This window comes from Chrysemys picta, chromosome 9 (assembly GCF_011386835.1).
Source record: "Chrysemys picta bellii isolate R12L10 chromosome 9, ASM1138683v2, whole genome shotgun sequence".
NCBI lineage: Eukaryota > Metazoa > Chordata > Testudines > Emydidae > Chrysemys > Chrysemys picta.
This window is the reverse complement of record NC_088799.1, coordinates 28,431,310-28,440,075: the sequence shown is the minus strand read 5'-3', so window position 1 is coordinate 28,440,075 and position 8,766 is coordinate 28,431,310.

Sequence of the window (8,766 nt, the reverse complement as noted above, 5' to 3'; positions counted from 1 at the left end):
CGGCCAGCAGCAGGGGGTGCAGAACACCGCCCTAGTGCAGGGGTGACAGCGCCTCCGGGATCCCGACATCCCAGCACTTTACACACCTTCCTGGAGCCTCCCAACCCCCCTGGGCTGTCGGGACTGCGACCCCAACCCCACTGATGAGAACCAGGCCTGGGAGGGGAAGCTACTGGCACAGGGTCACACCAAGTGTCAGAAGAATGGATGGGACCCAGCAGGCCTTCTTTCCAGGCCCCTTCGCTAACCACTGCTGCACACTCCCTCCCACAGCTGGCAATTACAACCAGGCCCCCATGTCCACTCCCCCTGCCTTTGAGAGAGAGTGTGCTCCGCTGGAGTGACTGGACCAGGGGACTGGGAGCCAGGACTCCTGAGTTCCATTGCTGGGTTTCCTGTTGGTTCCACTGATGGTTGTTTTCCTTTTCCTGTGGGACTTTGGGCAAGTTGCTCCCCGCTCTCTGGCTCTGTCCCCAGCAGTCAAACGGGGATTTCATACTTTCCCACTATTGGAAAGTGCTGGGAGAAGCCCCCAGCAAAAGCTGCTCTGACAGCGCTAAGCAGCATCTGCCCATTGAAGGTGGGAGCGCACTGCCCAGGAGGAGGAGGGTTTGGCTCTGGGGTTTCACTTCAGCCCAGTCTAGAGAGAGGGGCCCAGCCATGGACTTTGGCTCAAGAAGACCAAGTCTCCAATTTGTTAAGGGCGTTTTGAATTCCAATCCTGTGCTCCACAGTGCTTGGTGTCATTTGCAAATTGTAGAAGCATGCTCTCCACTCCATTTTCCAAATCCTGAAGGAAAATATTGAATAGTACCGGCCCCCGGACTGATCCCTGCCGGACCCAGTAGGTACACCCTCTCCGTTGGACAGCCAGACATGGAGAAGGGCTCTTGGAGTCTGGGCTTTCAACCAGCTCTGCACTCACATTTCACTGATTACATCTAGACCACATTTCCCTCGTTCACTTGTGAGAATGTCCCATGGGACTGTGTCAAAAGCCTTAGAAACACCAAGAGAGATCACATCTACTGTTTACCCACCTCCACTAGGCCCGGAACCCTGCCAAAGAAGGAGCTAGGATTGGTTTGGAATGATTTGTTCTTGACAAGTCCATGCTCACTAGTAGGGTTACCATATTTTAATTTTTAAAAAGGAGGACACTCCATGGGGGCCCAGCCCCACCCCCACTCCGCCCCTTCCCCGCCCCCAGCCCCGCCCCAACTCTGCCCCCTCCCCTGAACGCTCCGCCCCCTGCTCCTCCCCCTCCCCTGCTTCCTGCGAATCAAATGTTCACGGGAAGCCTGAAACAGGGAGGCAGCAGGTAGGCTGGGGCGGGGTGCAGCGCGTCCCAGTCCGGCCCCACTGGCCGAGCGGCTCCCTCCATGCCGGCCCCGGCCCCCGGCCAAGTGCCTGCGCCCCCGGCCCCGGCTCCGGCCGAACACCACGCCAGCCCCCCGCCCAAGTGCCCCCGCCCCCGGCCGAGCACCGCACTGGTCCCCAGCCAAGCACCGCGCCGGCCCCCAGCCAAGTGCCCGCACCGCCGGCCCAGCACCGCGCCGGCCCCTGGCCCCGCGCCCCCGGCACGGACCCCAGCCTAGCACCGCACCAGACCCTGGCCGAGCACCGCACCGGCCCATGGCTCAGACCCCAGCCCAGCACCGCGGCGGCACTGGCCCCCGCCCAGCACCGCGCCGGCACCGGCCTCCAGTCCAGCACCGCACCGGCCCACGCCCATCACCGTGCCGGCCCCGGCCCCCAGCTGAGTACCACGCCGGCCCCTGGCCGGGCCCCCGGCCCAGCACCGCGCCGGCACCCGGCCCCTGGCCGAGCACCGCACCGGCCCCCGCCCGAGCACCGCGCCGGCCCCCGACCCCAGGCCGAGCACCGCGCCGGTCCGTGGCCAAGTGCCTGCATCGCCGGCCCAGAACCGCGCCGGCCCCCGGCCCAGCACCGTGCCGTCCCCAGTCCCCGGCCCCCAGCCCAGCACCGCGCCGGCCCCCGCCCAGCACCGCGCCAGCCCCGGCCCCCAGCCCAGCACCGCACTGGCCCCGGGCCCCGGCCGAGCACCGCGCCGGCCCCCGGCCAAGTGGCCGCGCCCCCGGCCAAGTGGCCGCGCCCCCGGCCCCGGCCCTCGGCCGAGCACCGCGTCGGCCCCCTGCCAAGTGCCCGCACTGCCGGCCCAGCATCGCGCCGGCCCCCGGCCCCAAGCCCTCACCAGAGAGCCCAAAGGATGGCTCCTCCGGCCGTGCCGTTCCGCCCCCGCGGCCCCCCCTCATGGCTCCTCCGGCCGTGCCGCCCCCCCCCATGGCTCCTCCGGCCGTGCTGCCCCCCTTTGCGTGCAGGAGGTCAGGGCAGGCCAAGCTTCAGAGCGGAGCGTGGGCCCCGCCCGCTGGTGCCATGGTAACCCCTGACTAAGGCGCCACTTTTGGAAAATGTGCTGAGGGGAAGTGGCTGCTTCCCCTGCACCGCCCCTAGCTACGCTACTGGTGGGGATCACTGCCGGGGCACTATTTCAGCCCCACATTTTTGGGTGGACCTCCCACCGTGGGAGCTGCAGAGCACTCCCCCGCGACACACAAACACACACACCCTGGTGTTGGGAGGGGAACAGGGGAAAGGACAAAAGAAGCAAGAGAAGAAAAGAAAGGAGGGAGGGCTGGAGGAAAAGGTGAAACAAAAAGGACAAACCCCAATGTCCCCAGTGATTCTAAGGGACAAAATCCCAGGTGCGGAATAAAATTCTGCCTCCTTAAGCTTGTGTTTTCCATGCCTAGAATTCAACTCTCACCCGATGGATCAGACTGAACAGGTTTCAAACCTCGAGGAGGCTCTTACCTTCTACACAGGGACGTCTGCTTTCTAGTACAAATCACAAAAAGGGAAGGAGAAAACTCGACAGAGGTTCCTCCCGCCGCTCACGTGCGTGAACCCGAATGTTCTCTCAGTCCTCAAAGAGAGACCTCGAGACAGAGACTTGCTGAAGCAAAGCCACAGGAGTCTCTGAGGTTTCCCGGGCCACTCGCCTCTGTCCTGCCTGGCTGATGTCAGCATCTCTCTGTGAGGTCAGCACCTTTGACCAATAGTCTGAGGTCCTGCAAAAGGCCTTTGTGATGTCACTGCCATGCCCCTCCCTTGCTGTGCTAATGTCTTGCCCCTGGGCAGGCACTTGGGAGCTTTGAGCTATTCCCTGTGGATCACCCCACTCAAGGAGTGTTCATTTTAGGAAGCAAGCCGACTAGACAGTAAAACCTCAGACGCTGCTCCCAATGCTACACTCAGTTTCTCAGAAATTAGTAGACTTGATGGCCAGAAGAGACCATTAGAGCATCTAATCTGACCCCCTGCATGTCACAGGCCTCCTGTATGACACCATAGCTACTTTGGGGGCAAACACATTCCAGAAAGGCATCTAGTCTACATTCAATGACATCAAGAGATGGAGAATCCACCACTTTCCTTGGTAGCTTGTTCCTGTGGTGAATCATTCTCGCTGTTGAATATTTGTGCTTTATTTGTAATATGAATTTGTCTCTTTTCACCTTCCAGCCACTGGGTCTTGTTCTACCTTTCTCTGCTCGATTAAAGAGCCCTTTAATACCCAATCTTCTCTCTCCATTAAGGCACTTCAACACTTCAATGAAGTCACCTTTCAATCTTCTTTTGATAAGCTAAACAGGTTGAGCTCTTTCAATCGCTCACTAGAAGGCATTTTTCTCCAGCCCTCAGAACATTTGATGGCTCTTTGCTGCCCCAGTTCCAATTTCACAACATCTTTTTCAAAGGAGGACACCAAAACTGGATGCAGTATTCCAATATCAGTCTCACTGATGCCGTGTCACCTCCTGTGATGCTATTGACATAATCTGTAACTGTATAGATCACCGTTGTGACCACTGTTATATATTTGCAGCCAATATTGTATAAAGGTTGTCGTGGAAGGGGTCTATGGAGAGGTTCTGATTGGTTGATTATAATTATGCTATCTGTATATGCTCTATACAAAGGACTGAATGACCCATCCCAGCTGTGGATGTACTCCAGAGACTTGATTTGAACCTGCAGTTTATTCTATCACTGCTACAAGCCTGAACCAAGAACTTTGCCATTATTGTATGCAGGGCTGGCTTTAGGAAGTGCGGGGCCCAATTTGAACATTTTAGGCGGGGCCCCGACAGGGATGACTAAAAAAAAAAAAACATAAAAAATGCCCTTTTATTTCTTCCATGTATTATTTACTTTCCATAACTATATAAATAAAATAAAAATTGTATATTACATACATTGCTAGCTGGAGGCAGGGCAGGGGCTGACTGGAGGTAGGGTCTGCCTGGAGGCAGGGCAAGGAGTGTGGGGCTGGCTGCGGGCAGGGCAGGGGATGCGGCGCTGGAGGCAGGGCAGAGAGTGCAGCAGGGGCTGGCTGCAGACAGGGGGTGCAGGGCTGGTGCGGGCAGGGGGTGCAGCAGGGGCTGGCTGCAGGCAGGGTGTGCGGGGCTGGTGCGGGGAGGGGGTGCAGCAGGGGCTGGCTGCAGGCAGGGGTTGGCTGGAGACGGGCTGGTGGGGGCAGGGGGTGCGGGGGTGGAGGCAGGGCAGGGGGTGCGGGGCTGGTGCGGGCAGGGGATGCAGCAGGGGCTGGCTGCAGGCAGGGGGTGCAGGGCTGGTGCGGGTGGGGGGTGCAGCAGGGGCTGGCTGCAGGCAGGGGGTGCGGGGCTGGCTGGAGACGGGCTGGCTGCAGGCAGGGCAGGGGGTGCGGGGCTGGTGCGGGCAGGGGGTGCAGCAGGGGCTGGCTGCAGGCAGGGGTTGCGGGGCTGGCTGCAGGCAGGGGCTGGCTGGAGACGGGCTGGTGGGGGCAGGGGGTGCGGGGCTCGAGGCAGGGCAGGGGGTGCAGCAGGGGCTGGCTGTAGGTAGGGCAGGGGCCCCCCTGCTTCTACCACCTTGGCCCTTTAAATAGCTGCCGGAGCCCTGGGGAAGCTGTGGGGCTCTCGTGGCTATTTAGAGGACTGAGGCAGCAGAGGTAGCTGGAGCCCCGGCACTTTAAATAGCCCCCGGAGCCCCCTGCTACCCCAGGGCTCTGGTCCAACCACTAGACCCCCCCCCCATAAGCACCATAGCTCCCCCTTCTCCTCCACTGGGTACATAAAACTACAAGTCCCAGAATCCCTTGCTTCCCCCATCCCACCTCCTGAAGGGGCAGCCAATGGGCCGGAGCCGTTTGCTGATTGGCAGGTGCACGGGCCAATGGGGGCGAGCCCATGTCCGGCACGCGCTGGCAGCTGGCGATGGCCCAATGTACAGGCCCAACCACTCGGCCTTCTTCTGGTGTGTGTGTGTGTGTGTGTACACACCAGTGCGAATTGAGAGTTACCAGAAGACGCCCAGAGTACTCTGCGAAGTCTTTTGGCTCGTGACCAGAACTACTCTAACGCAAGGCCGGTAACTAGAGGATCTTTTAGGAGATCTGACCCACGGTGGGCTGACTCGGCCTGGCATCGTCCGGCAAGGAAGCTACCTGGGTCTAGGAGCATGTGAACCCATCTTCCCTCTCCTTTCCTCTCTGTGTGAGCCACTGACAGTCTGATCATCTCGCTGGATGCAAAGAGAATGAGCGGCGCCGTCTCTCTGAGACTAGCCGACGCTCTTTGCTGAAGGGAGGTGTAGGAGGGTCGTGGCCATCCTCGTTAGCCTCTCCTGTGTGAGTATCCTGTAGGGAGAGATCCTTAGTTTCTGAGCCACTAGCGTGGACAGGGCATCCTCCCTGTGTGTGTAATTAAAAAATGGGTGGGGAACAGTCTAAGCATTCCCTCTCAGCCCCTAAGGGTACCCCAGCTTATTTCATGTACGTACATTATGGTCCGAAAACCTGCAGGTATTTAGAGAATTGAAATCTTTACACGCGTGCAAATCCATCTAAACAATGCCCACTAGAAGGTACCTTCAATTTAAATAAACTTACATATCTCAGAAAAACCCTGGCTTCGCCAAAAGCCTCTAATACGCAGTGGGAGCAATTTGTCTATTGGTAAAAGAAAGCAACAAAGAGACTCCACGAGTCTCGGGTGCGGAGTCTAAAAGTGATATATTAAATATCACTAAGGCTAAAAAGGCATTGCAGTAAAATCTAGCAAGTTCAAAAATTCAGAATTTCCTAAATAACCAGCTAATGGCCATTCAAAATGATCTTGAGCATCAGGCTTGGCCCACTGCCCTTACAGACACATCAGAAGTACCATCTAATCTCTGGCCATAAAAACATACTTGGAGACTTTCTGGGTGAAAGTGCGGACGTTCTCAGTGCTCCTTCCAAGCATATGAACCGGTTAGGGGGGTGTGGGCTCCCACATACCGAATCCTGCCGGGTCCATGAAAAAAATGCATGTGGAATTGGGTAATTCACCAAAACATCTAAAAAATTAAACTGCCTGGTATGCCTAATCAATTTTTAGTCAGTGCTCCTAAAATTACACCTGACATTTAAATAAAGTTAGAAAGTCAATGGACAATTTGGCCGTTAAAACCCCCACAGCTTCAGAGTATACGTAAACTAAAGCCAAAAAAAGTTGTCACTGTTCATAATTACGTTTGCTAAAAAAATAAAAAACAAAAAACTACCCTAACAAAACATTTACTTTTCCAAGCTAATAATAGCTGTGTGTATATTAATGGCACCACATTGCACGACATACATTTTAATCTCACTACCACTGCAGCAATCATATTATCTACTGGCCTGCAAATAAAGTTTTGCAAATAGCCCTTAAGTTCCAAATACCCTTTAATTAAACTAGTTTAATACCAAATCAATTTCAAAATTTGCTTTCACTGTTACCAAAGGTTCAAAAAATCTCTAAAGTACAAAAGCAAATTCACATGCTTCAAAATATATATCAAGTTAAAAAGTATGTCTTTCATACAGCTTATAAAATGTCCACCTTATGTACTAAATATAATATATTATGTTTTATAACTAAAAATGTACAACAACCCCATCATATTATCGCTATAAAAATGTTATTGCTTGTATTGTTGTTAGCTAGTGTAAAAGTATGTTATTATTATTGTAGAAAACATAATAATAATACCTTTCATGTCCATGCTCATCATGCATTATCATTACATCCAATCAAAACCCCTAAGATTAAAGCATCCAATGTAAAATCTAAATTCCAAAACTTAATGCAAATAAAAATTTAAAAATATTTGTTGTACTAGTAGTACAAAAGGGGGGGTTGTGGAAGCAGAGAAAAAGTGACAGGAAGGGGATTGCAATGCATGACAGTTTGTTAGCAAGAGTCAGGCTAATTGTAACCCTAATAACGCGAGATTTGTAGACGCGAGGATTGTGTGAGGCGAGTGGGAAAGAACTGTGTGAGAAGTTGTTGCGACCTTGTGTAGATAATGTGTAGAAAATATTGTATGTAGACTAGAGTCAAAACAAGTGAGAAAAATAAGATATCAAGATGGCCTATGTATAAACAAAATGCAGCTGTTGCTTATTATTGTCTGTAATGAAAGGTATAAAAGGTTTGCTGTAACTGTTTACCACTAGAGAGACCTGTTTAGCTCTCTCCCTCTACGCAATTGTTAGAGAAAATAAAGTATCTGACTTGTTGTACCCAAACAAAAAGTGAGAACTCTGTTATTCTCCAACACTATCTATCTATCTATCTATCCCCATCCACCCGATCTATCTATCTATCTATCCCCACACGCCCCATCTATCTATCTATCTATCTATCTATCAATCTACCTATCTATCCCCTTGCATACAGAGGTTCCCAGTGCTGAGGGCTGGGACAGAACCTTTACCCGAGTGAGGTGTGATGGTTCCTTCCCACTATCTGCCCCCCGCAGCAGGGACTCCTAATCTGAACATCCTGCCCTCCTCTCCCGCTCATTCCCCTGACCTGGGGTGTTGGTGCCTGTCTTGTTCTGGGCCATCTTCTGTCCAAACCAGGCCCGCAGCCAGTGCCCAAGCCCCCCAATCAGGCCAAAGACCCTGGCCCCAATCCCAATGGCCACTGCTTCCTCCAGCCCCACTAGAGCTGCACCCGCCCTGATGCCTACTCCGATACCCGCACCCACCACTGCCAGAACCCCGTCCCCCCCCGCCCAATGTACAGGCCCAACCACTCGGCCTTCTTCACTTTAAAGCGCTGTTCATATCGCGGCAGGAACTCCGCCATCTGCTTGTCCAGCTCCTTCTTCAGCTCCTCCAGGGCCGCCTGTTTCTGGGGGTCCTCGCCCCGCAGCTCCCCCCGGCAGCGCTCCAGCAGCTCCTGGCGTTTCCCCTCCAGGCGTCCCTGCATCTCCACGGGCTTCACCCTCAGGCAGCTGCTCATGCTCTGGTGGTCACGGTCCTGCCGGGATGGGGTAAGTCGGCTGCGATACGTCGAATTCAGCTACGCTATTCACGTAGCTGAATTTGCGTATCTTAAATCGACTCCCCCCTGTAGTCTAGATGTACCCTCATAGACATTAAGGTCAGAAGGTCATCTAGTCTGACCTCCTGTACATTGAAGGCCACAGAACCTCACCACCCACTGCTGTAATAGAGCCCGAACCTCTGGCTGAGTTACTGAAGTCCTCCAGTCGTGGTTTAAGGACTTCAAGTTACAGAGAATCCACCATTGACACTAGTTTAAACCTGCAAGTGACCTGTGCCGCGTGCTGCAGAGGAAGGCGACCCCTCCCCTCAGGTCTCTGCCAATCTGACCTGGGGGAAATTCCTTCCTAGTCCCAAATATGGCGATCAGTTAGACCCTGAGCTTG